The sequence below is a fragment of the Lissotriton helveticus genome, chromosome 4_1 (genome assembly GCF_964261635.1).
Source record: "Lissotriton helveticus chromosome 4_1, aLisHel1.1, whole genome shotgun sequence".
Taxonomy (NCBI): Eukaryota; Metazoa; Chordata; class Amphibia; order Caudata; family Salamandridae; genus Lissotriton; species Lissotriton helveticus.
Genome location: NC_136063.1, coordinates 2062743580 through 2062765967, shown reverse-complemented (window position 1 = coordinate 2062765967; position 22388 = coordinate 2062743580).

Here is a 22388-nt window from a genome sequence, read left to right as displayed (position 1 = left end):
TTAAGGTGCTCCTGGGGACATAATCAATCACTGATTTTCTGTGAATTTTGTTGGAGAGACTTTGAAGGAATTCTGTCATTCCGGTCTTATGTGGCTCTCTTTAAATGAAATACTAGTATTTGTAAAGCACACAGCTACCTCCAAAGTGGTGTCCCGGCACTGGGGGCCCTTGGGAAGATTAAGGGAGATATTGCCTAGAGTCACATGGTGCTGGCCAACCTGCCGCCTGCACCGGGGATCAAACCATGAACCCCGTAGTCAGGCACCCTGGCTGCTGCGACCCTCCTCTTCCACCCTACCCTACAAATTGAAATGCTTAGGTACTACTGTGCAATGCAGGGTGTCCTAGGGATAAGAACATTTGTTTTTTGTATTATTTCAGCATCCTGTATTATTTTTCTTTCCTCAGGATTAGACTGAATTTATTGGGTTTCTGTCACTAGATATAAGTGGGAAGGTGGGAGGTTTTGGGTAAGCATGCACACTTACTTGTTCCTAAGCTATTTCCTAGGTGTTCAGACTTTAGAGGTGAAGGTTCTATAATGTTCTATAAGGTCCATTATATTTTGATCATAAATGCATGACAATCTTAGAAAGCTGAGGGAACCTCTAGTGTCGTGAATTGATGTAGTTACCTTGAAGGGACCATGGAACACCATCTTTTGTGTTTTCTTCTCTCCCCTTTTCCCCTGGGTGTTGTTATCTCCTGGAGCCCAATCCATGTCTCCGGTGATTGCATGGCTCCAGGTGATGTAAGGAATAAGCTTCTGGTTTTCATGTCTCACTCCCACAAGATAACTCATACAGCTATTGAACTGGTTGTGCTGAGATGTTACAAATATTGGCTAGCTGGAGGACAATATCAAGCTCCAGCCACAACCCTTTGTCTTTCAATGTGGTCTAAAGAGGACACTGAACTGCATGATCATAGCAGACTTTCTAGAGCCACAGAATGCTTATGGTATCCCCTGATTTAAATATGTAAAAAAGGGTTTGACCTGATTTTTGTGAAAACCTGTGCTCCAGAAAACATGCTGAAATCCTTATTCCTCGATAACTTTAGTAAGGCCAGACTGAATAAGGAGTTGTAACAAAATACACAATGTACACTTTACAAAGGAATATCAATCTCCAGTGCAATTGAGTCATGCCTTGTCACTGTAGCAAATGCCTGTTCCAAATTTATTCTCACAAGTGGTAGTTTAACGTTGTATATGTTATGTTGACTTTTGGCAAGAAGGATCTTTAAAACAAGCTGCTGCCTCCTTGTGACAATTGTTGGGTTCAAAGAACTGTGCATTTTTTTATTCTATTGCTTTTATAAACAACCAGGGAAGTGGGTTTTACTTCCAGTGCTGCATGAATGTAATTTTAGATTATTATATAGATTTGCTGTAATTTTATTTTGAGAACTCACCACTAACTCTATACATATTTCTATATCTGGGTACATCGACGGGGTCCGGTCACGAGGGAGATCCTAGGTGTCTAAGCGGGCTGTGAGCAACGAGGGCGATGTGCCAAACTCGCTCCAACCCCCCTCCCGAGACCCATGGTGCAAGTAGCGCCAAATTTTAAAGTGCAGAAACACTCCCGAATTTGGAGTTTTTTTGGGATTGAGCAATTGCTCTCCTTTTTTTTGCACTTTTTCACCCACCTTTTTTTCACTTTCACGTCCCTTGGTTAGGGTGGACGATTAGAGAGTCCATACCGCCGGGGTATAGTCCTGATGAATGCCTTGGTAAATTTAAGCCTCCAAAATGGCAGAAACATGTTGACTGACTAACTAATTTACTGTATTTCTCTGAATTTTACCATTCCTAAACCTTGGCAACCAAATTCAGACACATAATACCTGTTAAATCGTGTCTTAGGGATCATTTAATAAAATATTTTTTTGATACTCGTTTAGACACTTTTAATTTAACTCACGCTCACAACACATCCTTCTTCACACAACCAGCTCCGCAGTCTTTCTGGCGTTGTAGCACACCAAAGAGGCACTCGGCCTCTTTGGTGGGGCCCGATGATGAAGCATGACACTGACTAGGTCGGTGTGTGAGGGCTTTTCCTATTTCACCCTAAGTGAGTGTGTGATCCTTATTTATCTCGCTCCAATCTAGTGGCATTTTTTAGACTGATTTGGCCTCTCTCTTTTTGTTTATCTACATTGAACCGGGGATTGAGAGAAGCCTTCTTGACTCTCCCTACCTCTCCCATTGTTGTTTTTATATCTGGGTACATCCAATATTGTACTAGCATTAGAGAGGCGATATTCGGCACTTGGTTAGTCTTCCTCTTCTTTCTCTTCGTGTTATGTTTTAGTACCTGTTCATGCTCCAGGACGCCCCTTCGCTGGGGCAGCTGTGCACGTTATAAAAAAATAAAAAATAATAACATAACATAACATAATATGCACACAAAATGATGACATAAAACTATGCATGCAAATGTTGGTCTATTTGCTAGCTTTTTCTAGGTTGCTTTTTAAAAAAGGATCATATCACTAGATGCTTCATGTAATATGTGTTATGATATATGCAGATTAAATGAATTTAATGTATACGTTGCCACATTTTTTTTTCAAATAAAGATTAACTGAACTGAATTGACTAGGAATTACAGACCAAGATTTGGGTATAGAGGTGTTACGATCAATTAATAATACAGTGTTCTCCTGGTTTAAAGATGAGATTACATTTTATGTTTCTTGGTACAAATTGGCGTTGCTATAAGCAGGAGAATATATATTTAACTTATTAAGAATTTTAGCATCTATATTTGGGTTGTATGACGTTACAACGCATTCCCTTGCAACGCATGCCTTTTCCACGCATGCGTTACAATGCCATTACCACGCATATATTTTACCACAAAAATGCCTTTACCACGCATACCTTTACAACGAATTTCGTTGTATAACTGTGGATGATAATGGCATTTTCATGGTAAACCGACTGCAGGGCCGATTTTTTAGTTAAAATCTATAAATATACTTTTAAATAAATCCTAACCTAATAAATTAGTATAATAAAATTAATATACTCACAGTTTCTATGGACGGAATTCTCGTTCTTCTAACACTGTTTTAAGTGGTCCTTTTTCTATATTTTTGACAATGCATTACGTAGACGCACGTACGTAATTACGTCGTTAGGGAGGCTCCTCGCATGAAGGACAAGAGGCACAGAAGAGCGTTTTTTAGGTAAGAGTTTTCTTTTTTTTTTAAACCCACTCGTTTTTTGGGGGAGGGGGAGACCCCCCCAAATCCCCCAAGCCCCCTTTTTTAATTCGACCTTTAACTCACATTCCTTTACTAGGTATCTTGTAGTAAATGAATGCTTGGTACCGGTACCAATCGGTAACGGCCGAATCGGCCGTTACCGGCCGGTAAATGGCCACCTACATCGGGCCCTATATCTTTTGGATGTGTACCCTCTCGAAAGAAGAAGGCATTAGATTTTGCTGCATTAATGGCAAGGCCCGATATCTGCTCAAACCTTTTAAATATGTCAGTGATGGGATCCAAAGCACCTAGAAGGTCTCACAAGTATATTATTATGTCATCTGCATAAGTAGAAATCAGATGTGTTGCGTCACTTATCTGGCCCCGATCTGTTGGGCCTTTAGACGTAACCAAAGTGCTAGGGGCTCGAGCGCTAGTATCAATAACAGTAGCAACAGTGGGCATCCCTGCCATGTGGCCTGAATACCGGGCATTCGGTACAGATATGCCCCCTATGCGGGCTCTAGCCGTAGGGGCTGCATACAATAAATGTAACCATTTGAGGTACTCTGAGGGAGGCCAAATTTCCCCATTGCCTTGAACATATGGGGCCAAGTTAGCATGGCAAACGCTTGCTGTAGGTCTAGGGCGATGTAGCCTGCATTATGATAATGCTCCGGGGTGGTCACCATAATGTGGTGCAACCTCCTGATATTTAGGGAGGTGCTATGGGCCGGGAGAAACCCACATTGATCTATGTGAATAAGTTTATGGAGGTATTTGCTAATATTTTACTTACTATCTTATATTCTGTCGCTAGTAAGGCCAGTGGGTGGTATCCAGCCATATCTGATTTGTTTCTTCCAGGTTTTGGGAGAAAAACTACCAGCGCCTGTACCATGGACAGCGGTAGGCCACCATGCTCAAGCAAATTAATATATAGTATGTCCAGGCATCGGAGATAGTTTCAAAAAAATTCAGTCAGGAGTCCATCCAGTACTGGTGCTTTGTTTCGTGGGAGCCCTTTCATAGCTACTTTTATTTCAGTCTTGATAATGGGACCTGTCAAAGCTTTCTGGGCCCCGCAGTGAGTTGTAGATAAGGTAAGTCATCCAGGAATGCATCAATGTGGGTGTCATCTACAGTGTCTGGTTTCTATACAGTGCTGCATAGTAAAGGCTAAAGGCTTTGTTGATGTCTTTTTGACTAGTGACAGTATCATCACTTGTAATAGTGATTTCACTCACTATAATAGTCTGGGGGTCATCTTTCAGTAATTTGGCTAGTCACGTCCCTGATTTATCTGCACGTGTGTGTTTTAGTTGTGTATATGTTCTGTGATCTACAACCCAAAGTGACTCAAGGAGTTCTGCGTGCTGGATACTCCTGCAGTGGGATCTGCCTCACAGCGTTACTCGCAGCCTCTTGTTCAAGTATGCTCATCCTATTCTCTGTCTCTATTAGTTTTTTGTGTAGTTCCTGTCTGGCAGCCACTGTCGCCCTAATCGCATTTCCGCAAGTAACTGCCCTGAACTCATCCCATTCGACAGAGATGGAGGATGCAGTTAGTGTTCTCTGTTATTGTATTAGCCAGGGTACAGCGGAACACGGGGTCTACTAATAAATGGGGTTGCAATTTCCAGGTCAGTACTGGATTAGGGATCCTGTCCCATGAGAAGGTGATTTCCATGGGATTGTGGTCTGAGAAGGTCTTTGCCAGGTATGTGGTGCATGTTATGTGTGCTGCTATCATTCGCAAACAGAAGATCCTGTCAATGCTCGTGTGTATTAAATGAACTGGGGAGTAAAATGAATATTCTTTGTGCTTCTGGTGTCTCAGCCTCCACACATCGCTTAATTCCCATCCAGCAGACCACCCACATAGAGCTCTAGCCTGCTTGGCCGATCCCGCTTCACGGAGGGGAGGGTGCGATCGGTCTAGGATCGCATCCATGACTGCATTATAGTCCCCTCCTGTAATACCATGTGTACATTTCCCATTCCGTTAGGACCTGATTGAGTCCTGCAAAGAATTTATCTTGATCAGCATTTGGGGCGTAAATATTACCCAATATAATGTGCATGCCATCAAGTGTCCTGTGTGATATATGTATCTTCCCTGTGTGTCAATACATTGTTCTAATTCTATAAATGGCACCCCATGCCTTAACCATATCATCATTTGGCAAATGCAAAATAATTGGTGGTAAAAATGTGTCCCTTCCCTTTTTTCTGCATTTTCGCCGGTTCTGGCTCTGTGAGATAAGATTCCTGCATGAATACTATTTGGCCTTTACACCTGAGTAACTGTACATGTACCCTATGGCGCTTCTGTATGGATACTTAACCCCAAACATTCCATGTAATTAAGTTGTAGGTGTTAGGCATGTATGTCGCAGTGCGTACGTGTAGGGTAACATTGCAGGTACAAGAGGAAGGCTACCGTCACATTCAAACAGGCAGTGTGTGCCGTAACTTCTACCCCCACCCTAAACTTCCAATACTAGGCCCAGTTTGGGAACTATACCGGGCCACAACTTGTATAACTGTACTCTAGCTACATGGTACACTTGCTAATAGGGGGTCGTCGCTAACACCGTGTTATAACTACTCGTGATTGAGTTCAGGTTGAGGAGCCCAGGGCTAATATACGTTCTTAAGTATCGCAATTTTTAAAAGTCACATAGAAAAAGGATACATATTTTAGCAGCGAAGTTGGTATCATAGACGACAAGCTGCATGCTTGTCCAAGTGAACAGGATTGTCCTGCAGGCTTTTTAGTCCAGTAGGCCATCCGCCGTCTGTGGTGTCACAGTAGGGAATAAATTCCGGCTACTTTAGGAGTACGATCTATTCGTGTTGTCCTCTGAGGAGACCGAGGCCATAAGAAGATCACAGTCTCTAAATCTGGATGCTACCTCAAGTGCTAGTTCCTTGCACTGTTGTACTTGTTGTTGAGGCGGGCCTTGCGTTTGCGACTTGCGGACTGATTTCACCATGCAGCGGGGTCGCCTGTTGTTTGCACGTCCTGGGCTGTTGGGTAGGCTGTGGGTGGCGACTCCTGCTAGAGCGGGTGGGTCCATTACCTCTATCCATTCCTCGACGTCTTCGGGGCTCTCAAAGAAAAAGTCTTATTGTCGTGTATGAGTTTCAGCCTCGCCTGGAATAATAATGCGTATTTCAATTGCATGCCTTTCAGTTTCTTTTTGACAGCCAGGAAGGAGGACTGCTGCCGCTGTACCATAAGGGTATAATCCGGGTATAGCGATATTTGCCAATTTTAAAATCTTATTTGAGAGCGCTCTTGTGCCTTCTGGAATAGGGTTTCCCGGTCCCTGTAATTCAGGATCCTAGCTATTAAGGGGTGAGGTGGAGCACGTGCTTTGGGCCTCCCAGTGGGTATCCTTTGAGCCCTTTCTACACAAAAACAGTTCGAGAGTCCCTCAGGCGCCACATGGTCTTTGAACCATTGCTCCATGTAGCAAGTGGCGTCAGGTCCCTCGCTGCTCTCCAGCAGGCCTATGACCCGTACATTATTATGCTTGGCCCTTCCTTCTGCGTCTTCTATTCAGTCTCGGAGGTCTGTGACTTGCTTCTGTAATTGCTGGATTTTCGAAACATGCTCCTTGTGTTGCGGCATTACTTTGTCCAGAGTTAGGCTTTGCGTCTTCACCTTGTCTGTCAGTTTGGCATGATCTGCTTTGAGGAGGGTAAGCCCAGTTGTGAGAGCAATAAATTATTGTACAATGGCTTTTTGTGATTCCTTGACCTCATGGAGTATCAAGTCCAGTTTGTCCACGGGGCGCCCTCATTAGCTGGCAGTACACAATTGAGTGACATCGGGACTGTCGTGTGGTCTGGGTCTTCCGAAGGTTGTACAGTATTTCTAGCCACCTCCTGAATCTTCCCCTTGGGGCGCCCCATGTCGTTGCTAGGTGTGACTGTCCCACTGCCTTCTCATATGGTGTGGCAGAAGAGCTGTCACAGGCAGGCTACCACTGAGCTGCAAGTGGGTAGGATTGACGAGAAGTGGGAGCTACGTGCCCTGGTTCAGCGGCTCACACACGGCCCTCTTTCTTGTGGTTACTTGTCAGCATCAACAAATTTGTGCATTTAACTGCACTTGAGCACCACCAATTCGCCGTGAATGTGCGCGGTGTCTCCAATTATTAAGTACAGGAATTTTATACCGGGGCGGTCTCTCGGTATATTTGCATTACTGTGCTCGCTCTGTCAGGTTTTTAACAATGTTGGAGCCGGAGTCTGGGTTTCACAGCTCTCAGTGCTATCCATGTGGGGTAATCCGTAATTTATCAGGCCGCCGCCGGCCTCCCAGGGTCCTTGGCCACCTCTGCATCGCTATACACCGCTGTTGGGTAGGCCTCACATCAGGAATGTTCTCTATGCCGGTGTTAGCCTCGATGGAGTCTGCTCTCCTGGTGTTTGTGAATGCACCGTCTCACTGCTGCTGCAGTCAGACTCCGATGGGCTTCAGGGAATGGGGAATCAGGAGGATTTTTGAGCCCGGGCTCGAGCCCGGGATTGTAGCTCAGCTAAACAGCATTCGCCATGTTCGCCGGTTAGCCGGCGGAACGATCATTGCTTTCTTACTGCTGCGGTCACGTGAAAAGAGGAATGGCGGTCGAATACAACTACACAACAAGGGCTCCAAGTGTGCATGTTCTTACTGCTGCCCTCAAACATATTTGACACACCCCAATGATACACCCACAAGGTACTTAAAACCAATGAAATCCCAGGTCAACATGAAGAACACACCTGACAGGCATACCTAATTTTGACGCACCCACATATCTGAGTATAAAACCAACCTCTTCCCTGACCAGCATCATTTGCACAACTCCAGCAGTGGATGGCCATAAACCACAGCTGAAAGGAGAGGCAAATCATCACACATCACACCACCACACCCACCTACACCACCAACACAAACCTCACACATCCCCACCACCACCTTCCTACCTGCACTTGTCAGTTAATACTGTGCCAACAGGAATCATGAGGTGATTCAGAGGACTGGTGGTGGTGCTCCTAATCCACCACTAACATTCACTGAAAGGGAGGAGAAGGTGTTTGCCATACTGCATCGAGAGAGTCTCACAGGAATAGATGGGGGAGTGGAGGCTGGTAAGTACCAACAAATGTATCCCATCACACTGCCATGTACTGTCTTGCACAACTTATACTTTCTAGACCTAAATGCACTTATGTACAACACCCTCTTCCCAACACGTGTATCACATAGCTACCATTCATATCCACTGGTTCACCTGAAAGGTAGCTAGCAATATTTCCATTGGGGTATGTGTACATGTAGCCAGCACTTCAACTCCCACCAGGTACCCTTGTCTCACAGCTGAGAAGGATAGAACACTCCCCCACCCCGGGAGCCATGTGCAACCCATTACCTTCCTCTGCTCCACTTCACAGGGAGGTGGCCTTCTCGACAAGAAGTGGGTGTGTAGACAGGCAGCCAAAGGCCATTGGAACCCTACCCAACCGCCACAGGAACTCAAAGAGTGGCGGGAGCCCACGGGAGAAACCCCACGTATCCACCAGACCCATACGAAGGATGGACAAACAGGCATAGGGATCCGGACACAACCCCCCGTGAGGAGAAAGGAGGGCACCCACGGCCAGACCGCAATCAAGCACCCAAAATGAGTGGGCACCCAACTTGTGTGTGTGCCCACCAGGATTGGGCGCCCAACATGAGTGAGCGCCCAACATGAGTGGGCACCCAACATGAGTGGGTGCCCCTGAGAAAGCAACACAACCTGGACCAAGTAGGGAAGCACCAGGGCCGGCACTGAAACACCCCAGAGGCCGTACAGCAGTCCTGAGGGGGGAGGAGGGGACCCTGGATACTGGCCCGGCATAAGAAGAGGAACCCAAAACCTCCTCGCCTAGGGCTGGCCCACCGCACAGCCTAGTTCTGCCTGGTGGCCCAACAGAACAATGGCACGGAACCCCACCGAGGAGCGGGCTGAGCCGCCCATGAGACCGGACCTGGGGCACCACCGGGGCACATGTACCCAGCCTCAAGACACACAACACGCTGGTACATACAGCAGAAGGGGCATCTACATACCATCAGCCACTCCTGTCCCACAGCTGAGCAGGATGGAGCACCCACCACCCCCAGAACCCTGTGGCACCCATTCCATTGCTCTCCTTCACCTTACAGGTAGGTAGCCTTCTCATGCTCACTTGTATCACTCCTAAGCAGGGTGGAACACTCCCCCCATCCAGAACCATGTGGCAGCCATCTCCCTACACTGTGCCACCTAACAGGTAGGTAGTCAGCGCATGCACCATGTCATCCTTCTCAAAATGCATGGAGACATATGACCAACACATCCCTCACTTGTTAGTCAACTCTGTACAGATCAAAACGTCACATTCAGTGCGCACACTGCTAAGCACATTTAGGTGGCACATAAAGTACATTTTGAATCACAAAGCCCCATGCTAAATAAATTCAGGGCCCAATCATGTAAAGCGCACAATGCAATGTGTAAGTTCCATTTCTTCAGAGCATAAAAGCTCATATGATCACAACACATGCATGGTCAATCTGTCAAACAAACAAAACCACATGTTTCAAAATACATTTTAACTAAGGAAATCATGAATATTTGGCCTTGCTGAAACAGATTCTCAGAAAAGTCACCAATATCCAAGCATAAAACAAAGTGGATGTGCACAGTTAGTAGATGAAGACATGTCCTTGTAAACACACTATCTGTACATGTCAAATGGTGGTTTTATACATGTCACAATAATAACTAGTGATGTACGTACCTCTACATTATGTCATGGTGTTGATAATATTCTACCAATAACAAGTAATTGCAATTTAAAATGTTTGGCCTATCAACTGAAACATCAAAAACGGTGTCACCTAGGTTGTGGAGTGTTCTTAACTGACAATCAAACCTCTGTGCAATAGGAGATCCATAAGCAACAGCTGGCAAAAACACCACCAACTAGCAGAGCCAGTCTCCCCCCCCGCCCCGGAACGTGAACTCTCTGATGCTTATACTCCAATTATCTCGGATGAGGAGAGCAGCAACCTGGCCCCTCAGGACTGCCAGGGCACACTCTGCCTCAGGGCCTCATTGTCTCCACCAACACCACCACAACAACAATCAACACACCAGCAACAACAATAATGCTGACCCCTGCAACAACGACCTGTGCGGCAGCCACCTCCACCGTCACCACCACTGCATGCAACACTGTCCCTGGCTCAGTGGTTACCATTAGGCCTGGGTGTCAAATTCCGTTGCGCTCGCGGAATTTGGGTAATTTGGGTAATTTCTCGTTCCGGGAATAGCGCGAAATTGCCCACAATTCGGCGTTTCGCGACTTCGCAGACTTTTTTGCTTGTTCGTTTGTTTACGTTCTCAAAATGCGTGTTCACAAGATATTTCCCCCCGAGCATGCAAACAGCGATTGCGAACAGGAAAAAAGTATCACGAACAAGCAATTCTGCGTGTTCGTGGACATTTTTTACCGTTTTGCAGAGATATGCGTAACGCAATTACGTAAATTACGCCCACCCCTAGTTACCAAAACCAGCACACAAGCTGAAGATGCTGGGGAAAGTGTGCATGTGCATAGACAGCCAACTGTAGGACAATTACACGAGGACACTGAGACAGAAGCCCTGGCCACCCTTCTCAAGAGTCTTTGATGCATACCAACAGAACTAGGGACAGATGGGCGAGGTTGTAGAGGAACTGCGTGAGCTACGCGTGCTGCATAGGTCCATGGACACTGGAATGAGACAACTTGTGGATCTCATTGGCCTGCTTGTGAATTTTCTGAGGGACATACATGCTGCTAAAAAGACTGCACCTCCTCCCTTCAGTGACCCTCCTGCTGATGCTCTCACCACCTCAGCTGCGGCCACAGAGAGGGGTGAGATGCAAGACAATGACTCCTCAGATATCTCTGAACCCAGCAGAGGCCTCTCCTGCCAAACGCAAGAGGGGACATCAGAGAAACACCATTAGAGGATCACGTGGCAAAGCACCAACCAGAGCCAAGTCGCTGAGCCAGCCATGATGGCACCTATGTTGCACAGAACATTGAATTTGTTTTGTTTTTTAATTTTTTTTTTATTTGAGCAAAATAACAAATAGCACAGTTTGAGAATCCACAATGACATAATATGAATGCTTTAGGGCAGGTAGATTATTCTCAGCACACTGTTACAAAATAGAATCATTACTCAAGCCCCCCTTCCTCGCTGCGTAATGAACCAAATAGTCTGTCTTCACTGCATTGTAGTTCCACAGTGGGGGACAGACACATTTCACCTCTGTACGAATTCCAGGCTGCCCATTTACGATCCCATTTTGTTTGCAACCTCTAAGTTTAAACACGTCCTTTTCAGCGATCATAGCTCCATACATATTGGCCACCCCGTCTCTGATATTTGGCGTTTCACCCACACCCCATTTTTGTGCTATGTTTCGTTTTACCAAGGCCCAACCTAGCGAAAGTCATGCTTTCTCAATTTGGGTGAGGTCTGTGGCATCCCAAATGTTTGGTAGACATAAATTCTGGGTGATCGTCAGCATTTTTCCCCCCCAGCGTTCCCCATTTGGTCTGTGATTTTATTCAAGTATACCTGAACAACTGGACACTCCCAGATGGTGTGGAAGAAGGTTCCCTCCTGACCGCAGTGTCTAAGGTAGCAAGGGTCCGGTTTCTTACCCATCTTAACCAGGACTCCTGCAGCCAAGTAAACTTGATGCAGGACTTTTAGTTGGACTATCCGCAATCTCATAGGGATATCAACCTCCCTTGGGGAAGCCAGGGCGGCACGCCAGTCCTCCTCCTCAAACTCGCTCAAGTCAACCTCCAAGCACTGCCGCAAGCACGCGAGGAGATCAGGGCAGTTAATAATTAACTTTTTATATGTTAGGGATATGGCCTTCTTGACCGTGTGATCAAGTATCAGTCTGTCCTCCAGCAGGGACGCCTCAGGAAGCAGACCAGCCCCTGGTATCGCTGATTTGCGTGCATGGCTGATCTGCAGATATCGGAATGTTTCAGTTGATGCCAGGTCATACTCTTTCTGCAAGTCCATGAATGTAACCAAACCCCTAGAATTCGACATGTCACCCACTGTTGAGATCCCTATCATGTTCCATTTGTCGAACCCAGGGCTCATCCTCAGTCACCCCAACTGATCAGGTTCCCAGAGGGGAGTTGTCAATGTGATTTTGTTGTGACAGCCACATTTTTGATCAGTTACATGCCAGGATTCAATTGTTCGTGCCGTCGGACCAGTCAGTCCCAGTTTCTTGGGGCTCTCGTAAAATGCCCTTTGATACCCACCTTGTCTCATGAGCCACCAGTCCATGCAGTAATTCGGGTCTGCCTGGTCTCCATGTGCCCAGCAGTTGATCGCCACGAGTTGGGACGCCAAGTAAAAGGACCTGAGATCTGGCAATGCAATTCCCCTGTTGTATCAACCAGCCGTTAGTTTCTGCAGGGCTATGCACCGTGCCCTGCCATCAAACAACAAAGTGCGCACTGCGCTGTCAATACTAGAAAAGTAGGCATTGGGTATTCTGTTAGGAGTATGTTATAGTGCATAGAGTAAACAAGGTAAGGCCAACATCTTGAAAAGGGCCGCCCTTCCCAGGAGTGTCAAAGGGAGGGAACGCCAGTGTAACGTCCATTCTGAAGCACCTTAAGGGTCCTAACAGATTTGCCTCATGAAAGCGATCAGGGTTCAGCGTACCATAGATGCCTAAATAACGGAAACCCTCATAGGCCACTGGAATGTCATAGTCTCTACGTATTCAAGGTTGTGGGTCTTCAGTAAGTGTATTTGTGACTTAAACCAGTTGATTGTATACCATGAGTGGTCGCCAAAGATACAGAAAATATGGAGGACAAGATGGAGCGTGGTTGTTGGAGAGGCATAACAGTATATCGGCCGCGTATAACGAAATTCTGTCTTCATGATCCTCTGTATAAGGGGATCTCCCCGCATCCATGCCGCAAAGGGTTCCAGCACCTGGGCAAATATTAAGGGTGACAGGCAGCATCCCTGTTTTGTCCCCCTTCCCAGTTGACACTGTCTAGATGTGCGTTTTTGACTACCACTTGAGTAATAGGTCTAGAATACAATAATTTGATCCTTCTTATGAAACTGGGTTCGAAGCCCATTCTCTCTAGAACCGTGAACATATAGTCCCACTCAATTGTGTCGAAGGCTATTTTGGCATCCAGGGACAGTAGAACGGCATCTTCATTGATTGTGTGTTGTCTACCCAGTACCCCATGTAGGAGTTTCAGATTCAGGGCAGTGTTGCTGCCCGGCATGAAGGCAGATTGGTCTGGGTGTATCAATTCGGTAATCAGTGGGATGAGTCTATTGGCCAGTAGCTTAGCTAGTATCCAAGCTTCAGCCATGAGATCAATCAATCAAGATATTTGTATAGCGCGCTACTCACCCGGAGGGTCTCAAGGCGCTTGGGCGAGGGGGGTCCGCTACTGCTCGAACAGCCGGGTATTGAGTTGCTTCCTGAAGGAGAGGTGGTCTTGGGTCAGACGGAGGTGGATGGGGAGGGAGTTCCAAGTCTTGGCTGCCAGGTAGGAGAAGGATCTTCCTCCCTTGGTGGCTCTTCGGATGTGTGGAACGGCGGTGAGGGCGTGGTGGTCGATCGTAGCTGGCGGGTGGGAGTGTAGAAGGTCAGGTGGTTGTTGAGGTACCTGGGGCCCAGGTCGTGGAGGGCCTTGTGTGCGTGGGGGAGCAGTCGGAACATGATTCTCTTGCTGACGGGGAGCCAGTGCAGGTCTCTCAGGTGTCTGGAGATGTGGCTGTGTCGGGGGATGTCCAGGATGAGTCGTGCGGAGGCGTTCTGGATGCGTTGGAGTCTTTTCTGTAGTTTGGCTGTGGTTCCGGCGTAGAGGGTGTTTCCGTAGTTCAGTCGGCAGGTGACGAGTGCCTGGGTGACCGTCTTCCTGGTTTTGGTGGGGATCCATCTGAAGATCTTTCGGAGCATGCGTAGGATGTTGAAACATGACGATGAAACGGCGTTGACTTGTCTGGTCATCGAGAGGGAGGAGTCCAGGATGAAGCCCAGGTTGCGTGCGTGGTCCGTTGGTTTGGGCCCGCTGCCCAGGGCAGGGGGCCACCAGGAGTCGTCCCAGGCAGAGGGTGATGATCCAAGGATGAGGACTTCCATCTTGTCTGAATTCAGTTTCAGGCGGCTGTTCATCATCCACTCGGCTACGTCTTTCATCCCTTCGTGTAGGTTGGTTCTGGCGGTGGCGGGGTCGTATGTGAGGGGGAGGATCAGCTGGGTGTTGTCGGCGTAGGAGATGATGTTGAGGTTGTGTTGGCGTGCGATGGCCGCGAGGGGGCTCATGTAGATGTTGAAGAGGGTGGGGCTGAGTGATGATCCTTGTGGTACGCCGCAGATGGCGTACCACAAGGATGGCCTCGGATCTGAACGGGGGGGAGGCGGACTCTCTGGGTTCTTCCGGCGAGGAACGAGATGATCCAGTCCAGTGCCTTCTTTTGGATTCCGATGTTGCTGAGGCGCTGCACTAGGGTGCGGTGGCAGACAGTATCGAATGCTGCGGAGAGGTCCAGGAGGATGAGGGCCGCTGTTTCCCCGTTGTCGAGCAGGGCTCGGATGTCGTCAGTGGCTGCGATGAGGGCAGTCTTGGTGCTGTGGTTGGCTCGGAAACCGGACTGCGAGTGGTCGAGGGATCCGTTCGTCTCGAGGAAGGCGGCAAGCTGTCTGTTGACGGTCTTCTCGATGACTTTGGCAGGAAAAGGGAGGAGCGAGATGGGGCGGTAGTTCTTGAGGTCGGTGGGGTCCACTGATGGTTTCTTCAGGAGGGCGCAGAGTTCGGCATGCTTCCAGCTCTCCGGGAAGGTGGCGGTGTTGAAGGAGCAGTTGATGATGTCCCGGAGTTGGGGTGCGATGACGGAGTCGGCCTTGTTGAAGACGTGGTGGGGGCATGGGTCGGTTGGTGATCAGGAGTGGATGGTGTTCATCGTGCGGATGGTGTCTTCGGTGCTGACCGGGGTCCAGGCGCGGAGGGTGGTAGTGGGGGGCGTCGGTTCGGTGGTTGGGTGCGTGGTCTGTGCGCCGAAGCTGTTGTGTATGTCGGCGATCTTGCTGTGGAAGAACGAGGTGAGTGAGTCGCAGAGGTCTTGCGAGGGAGTGATGTAGTTGTTTCCGGCGCTGGGGTTGGAGAGCTCTTTGATGATGGTGAAGAGTTCCTTGCTGTTGTGGGCGTTGTTGTCTAGTCGTTCCTTGAATGCTGTCTTCTTGGTGGTGTGGATCAGCTGGTGGTGTTTGCTGGTGGCGTGCTTGAGGGCGGTCATGTTGTCTGTAGTCGGGTCTTTGCGCCAAGCTTTCTCGAGGGTACGGCAGTTCTTCTTGGAGTTCTTGAGATCGTCGTTGAACCAAGAGGCTTTTTTGCTGCTGGGCCTGCTGGGATGGTTTTTCAGTGATGCGAGGTTGTCAGCGCAGTTGGCGATCCACTGTGTGAGGTTGTTGGCTGCTTGGTTGGGGTCCGTTGAGCTGGCGGGAGGGTTCTGGCTCAGGGGTGTGGTGAGCTGGTCGGTGGTGATCTTGTTCCAGCTCCTGCGGGAAACCTGTTGCGGGTGGTGGTGGGTCGTGGTCCTTCTGAAGCTGAAGTAGACGCAGCTGTGGTCTGTCCAGTGGAGTCCGGTGGAGTGGCTGAAGGAGATGTACTTGCTGGAGGAGAAGATTGGGTCAAGCGTGTGTCCGGCGTAGTGGGTGGGGGTGTTCAGCAGTTGCTCGAGTCCGAGGTCGGCGAGGTTGTCCAGCAGGGTGGTGGTGTTGCTGTCATTGTTGTTCTCCAGGTGGAAGTTGAGGTCCCCTAGGAGGATGTAGTCAGCGGAGGAGATGGAGTGCGGGCTGATGAAGTCTGCAATGTCTTCGCTGAATTGTGTGCGAGGTCCTGGGGGTCTGTAGATGAGGGTGCCTCTGAGTGTGGTCTTGTGGTCGGTGTGTATCTGGAAGTGCAGGTGTTCGGCGGCTGTGAGGGTGTCGTCGGAGTTGGTCGTGATGCGGATGGTGTTCTTGTGGACGATGGCGATGCCTCCTCCAGTCTGGTTGACGCGGTCCCTCCGGGTGATCTTGTATGGCGATGTTGGGCGCTGAGGAGGCGTTCATCCATGTTTCCCTGAGGAAGGCGACGTCTGGAGATGTAGTGTCGAGCAGGTTCCAGAGTTCCAAGGCGTGTCTGTGGACGGAGCGGGTGTTGAGCAGGATGCACTTCAGGTGGTTGCTGCTGGTGCTTGGCGGGTGCGGTGTAAGTCTGGATGCAGGTGAATTTGCAGGCTTGGCAGGTGAAGGGTCCATGGGTGCGTCTCGGGGTGGCTTGGTAGCAACCGAGGTTCCGGCCGGTGTTGAATGCGTTGAGGGTGGCGGCGTCGTAAGTCCGGCGGGTGGGCTGGCATCTGTGGGGGCCAGGGGTTCTGGCGCTGGGCGCGGTCCAGGCGCGGACGGGTGTAGACGGGCTTGCCTTTGGCGCGCCTTCGGCGCACAATCGGCGCACCCACTGCACGTGAACGCTGCGCATATGCGTGCACTCCTCCATAAATGGCCAAGTGGGAGGGAGGAGCAGCTGGGAGGCGGGAGCGGGGCGGCGAATGGGAAGGGACACAGAGAAAGAAGGGGGCAGGGCCGCAGGGGAGCAGCAGCGGGGAGAGGGCGGGAACGCGGCAGGGGCTGGGCACAACAAGTGGGGCAAAACACACAATAACGCTGGAAAACAGAGGCAATCGACAAAAAAACAGAGGCAAAATACAAAATACAAATGCAACAGAGGCAAAATACAAAATACAAATGGTCAAGACCAGGAGCACAGCTGCGGGCAGCGGCGGCACTCGGCAGGATCGGGGGCAGCCTGGGCTCACTCACGGGGAGTGTGCGCGGTGCGTGGGGTGACCGGCCCAGAGGGTCAAGGTTCACTGCTCACCACCGGGTGCACTCCGCCAGAAATGGCCAAGTGGGAGGGAGGAGCAGCTGTAAGGCGGAAGTGGGGTGGCGAATGGGAAGGGACACAGAGAAAGAAGGGGGCGAGAATGAGAAGAGACATGGGCCTGTGTCCCCTACAGTCATTGGCTGGTTTACCCGGTTGATGTATTACTACAATCGTAGCTCACCGGATCTCTGCAGGTAGTACCCCCTTCTCATAACTTTCTTTATACATCTGAAGAAGGTAAGGGGCCAGTCTGGAAGCCATTATCTAGAAAAGCTCAATTGGGAGCCCATTGGGTCCCACAGCTTTACCTGACCCTATGTTGCTAATAGCATGTTAGATTTCATCCTCTGTGAGATCATCTTCAAGACAGTCTCTTTGTTCTGTCGATAGGCGGCTAACTTTATTAGTGGAAAGGAGTTCCCTCGCGGCGTGCGGTGGGACCGTCACCGATGAGGTCTATACCAATTCAAAGTACGAAGCGAACATTTCTGCAATGTCGCAAGGATCAGTAATTGTCTCTCCTGCGCATCCCTATAATTGATGCACCCATCTCAATGCTGGTTCTTTCCTTTCCAGCCAGGCCAAGAGCTTACCAGTTTTCTCCCCATGCTCATAGATCCAATGGTAGATTGCCTTTTGCTTTGCCCTCGCCGCTTCTGTAAGAAGTTGTTTATAGTCTAGGGTTTTAGCCGCCAGTAATTGCTGTGTGTTATGATCGGGCGACTGGGCCAAGCCCTTTTCCCCATTTAGATTTTCTATCTTGAGTTGGTCAATACGCTTTGTTAATTCTTTCTTATGACCTACCGTCAGGGCCCCCACTCTACCCTTGATGACTGTCTGAATGTGCCCCATAGGATTTGTGCTGAGGCTACAGGGCAGTCATTCTCCTTAAAGTATAACTTGTTGTCTTTAATGAGTTTTGCCTTGATATGGGGTATTTTAAGCGCCCATGGTTAAATAGTTAGGGTCGTACGACCTGCTGTCATCTTTGTAAGGCTAGGGGAATGGTCCGAAATCCCCAGGGCCAAGTAATGGGCCTCACTGAATTTCAGCATGTTCCCTATGGTGTGAGCATGTAGTCTATTCTTGATAAGCTGTTGTGTGCCCCCGAGTAAGAACATTAACTTTGTTGATCATCCAATCCCACATTGCCATGTTGACGGCAGGAGTTTGTTGGACTGTGTAATTCCCTTATTGTGGTGACTACTCTATTTGTCTCTGTTACCATCACTGGCAACTCTTACACTCACTGTGTACAAATTACTTTACATTCACTTTAAATTTAACACAATCTAAAGGAAAATAAACACTATTTACACACCTATGCTTTTATGTCAGTCCCATGTTTATCACAGTATCTACAATGTTGCCTCTGAATCCAATGAACCACAAGCTCAGATTGTGGCGAGACATTGATGGGTCAGAGGAACCTAGAAAGACACAAGAGGATGACATTGACTCGTTATAGGATGGCATCACAGCAACAACACACCATTAGTCAACACCGTACAAGATGCATCCCACATAAGACTGACCAAAATATCAACATAGACATGCGGTAAGTGGAAACAAATACACCAGGCCACACACATTATCCCATAGCAGTGAGCCAACAACAACCAGCATCCAGATACATAATCCATGCTTCACCACTAACAGCAAAGCAAACATACATTGTCATAGTTGCTCAGTGGTGACTTATACTCAAGGGAAGTAGTTGGGGATGAGCTGTTGACGCAGGTCAAAACCTTCCTCTTCTCCACTATCATCGTCACTGGGCATGTGTAGATTTGCAGCAGGGGGCATTTGCTGCTCCATAATTGTTCAGAATCAAGGGGGATCTCTTTGCGCAAGGCCAGGTTTGCGAGCATGCAGCATGCGTCTATGATCCAGACACACCTTTTGGAAAGAGTAGAGTAGTGCAACACCACTCTTGTTCAGACACCGAAATCTAGTCTTCAGAAGTCCAAAAGCACTCTCAACTACATGACGTGTCCTCCCATGGGCATTCATGAAGCGTACTTCCCCCGGTGTCCTTGGAATCCTCAGTGGGCTCAACATCTAAGGCCGGTTGGGTTACGCAGAGTCACCTAGTTGTGAGAAACACAGACCAAGTTTGTAATAGAAATAGTTGAGGAGACCAGCATGTCACACATGCAACACAATACTTGACACAGCTCACTCACCAACAAGTCATGCACTCTTTGGGTGCATATTTCCCATCAATTGTGGAATGGTGCTGTTATGCAGTTTGTAGGAGTCATGTACAGAACCCGGAAAGTTTGCACATACATGGGAGATAATCATATCCACTTGGCATACTACTTGCAAATTAATTGAATGGTAATGCTTCCTGTTACTGTAGATGTGCTCATGTGCCTGTGGTGGAACTAGGCTAATGTGTGTCCAGTAAATGGCTCCAAGAACATTAGGTATGTGACCAAGGTCATAGAATTCTGCCTCCCCACCTGCCAATTCATGTCTCCTTGGAAAGTGAATGCACCTTTCCCTGTAGGTCAACATTGTGGACAGGACATCACGCAACACCATGAGGAACATTTGTTGAGACATTCCTCCTGCGATGGCCACCGTGTACTGAAACAAAGCAGTGGCAAAGTAATGCAGGAAGGCCATCACCTTTTCTGTTGGTGTGAAAGCTGTCGGATATGTTCAGTGAGGGCACAAATGAGGCTCTAACTGAGCACATAGCTCTTGAAGGGTATGGCAATTTAGACACAATTTTTTCATGACGTTGGTATCCTCCTTTGTCCTGGAAATCCTGATACACAAATGGTCATCTTCTACATATTCTGGCAGGGGACACATGTAGAAATGAGTCAGAAAGGAGATGTGGGTAACATCTTACATAATGACTAACACAACCACAACATTGGCAGGACTGTAAAAACAGCCTAATGCACAAGTGACAAACATAGACACCTTGATCTCCTTACACAATGAGCACAATGAGTGGAAGTTGGACAACTATCAACATAAATACACCACTATATATATACTAATATATGCACATTATGTGGTCAGTCCATCATGACTGCGGGATGGGTTGGCATTTCACACGTTGTCATGTTCACAAAAATGATAAGCAATTCAACATGAATTCTGTATGCATGCCCAAATGCATGCCATTTTACATGTGAGTAAGGACATACCAATGCATTTAATCATGTGTGCTGACATGTGTAGGCATACTTAAGTTAAATGTCACGCTCACAATTCACATTACAACTAGCTGAAATTATTTTTGTTAAATGTATAGCGATCAGTGATGCAATTTGCAAAGCGATAATGCTTGAACAATTTGTTTACAGGTGCGGTAGGTGTGCTCCGCCACAGCGGTCACATGCATTGGCCCCAAATGAATGATGAAGGAGTGGAGGAGTGTGGCTCAATGGTTAGAGCGGCAGACCCTGATGCAGAGGTCTGGCCCGGGACCAGGGTTCAATTCCCGCCTTGGCAGGACTTGGGCTTAATTTCCTCAGACCTGACAATTCTCGCTCCGGTGCCTATTCTAATCATGGGTCCCACGCTGCAACTCTGGGCAATAGCTTGCTTAATCTCCACAACGGCCCCAACAGTGCTGGGATGCCTGGCTTCACCTTGGGGGTACCCAGGAGTGGACATCTCACAGGGAAAAGCCAGGAATGGTTCCCAGCGGTATGAGTGCAGCGCCGGGACGCCCCGTTGCTGAGGCAGCCGTGCGCTTTACAAGCACAACACATTTACATTTACAAGGATTGCGGTAGAGACCACTTGGCCCCCGCGGTGTGACACCACCTATTCAAATGTCATTGCAGCCAATGGGGACCGCCTTCACAGTAGTGAATTTCAGTTTTGAAACTTGCAGTAGGCGTCACACCGCCTATAATGATAATAATAATAATAATACAGACACTTGTAAAGCGCGACTGCTACCTCAAACAGAGGTGTCCCGGCGCTAAAGTGGACAGTTGTGCAATGAGGGACAGCTGAGTGTCAAGCCCTCAGGCCCTCAGTCTGCCCTGAAGAGCCAGGTTCTAACCATTTTCCTGAAGAGGGTCTCTGTCTCTATGGTACAGAAGATACCTGTCAAGGAGTTCCACTGATTTGCTGCACCAAGCGTAAAATATCTGCCCCCCATTCGAGCCTTCTTGAAACAGGGAATGCAAAGTACATTTTGTGAATAGGACCTCAAGGATCTAGACTGCTTATATCCAAGTAGTCTGTGTTTTATGTAGCTGGGACATTTCCCATGCATGGCTCGGAATGCCAGTGTCAAGGCCTTTAATTTGAATCTTTTAGCCACTGGGAGCCAATGAAGAGCTTTTAGATACGGAGAGACATGCTTGCGAACAGGCACTTGCCTGATCAGTCTCGCAGCTGCATTTTGCACCATCTGAAGGCGCTTAATCAGGTACTTAGAGTGACCCAGGTAAAGGCCGTTAGCACAGTCCAGCATAGATGTCACTAAGGCATGTACTATGCTTTTCCGGCACTCCTCTGGCAGCAGATGCGGACATTTCTTCAAATTTCTCAGTTTACAGAAGCAGATAGCTGTCACCTGACATATCTGAGCCGAAAATGAGAGGTCAGTCTCCCTCTTCACGCCCAGGTTTTTTATACAGTCTGCCGAGGAGGGGAGGGGAGGGGACCCATTTCTATAGGCCATCAAAGATCATGAGCTGGGGGTGGCTCTTTCCCGAAGAACAGCACCTCTGTCTTTCCTGTCTTGAGCTTAAGTTTGTCAGTCAGTCAGTCAATTAATCTTTATTTTGATCAAAAGATCATAAAAGATACATAGTAACCATTCTAAACATTTCTTAAAAACACTGTACAAGGAGCACTAATAATAAATACAAATATAAACATGTAAAAAACTGTACAACATTAAAAAGAGTTAAGTACTGTACATAAATCATTTCCTTCTACAGATTAAGGGGCATATTACCAACCTACAGCGATATTTATTGCTAAGTAAGGTTAGCGGTAATATTTTTATTGCCACCCTTCACCTGTTTTTATCGCTGAGATAACTTGCTATTAGCAAGGTTTATCTCAAAAGCGATAAAAATCTGGCGAAATGCGTGAATATCGCCATCAATACAGCGATATTCATGCATTAGCGCTACAATGCTCTTAGCCA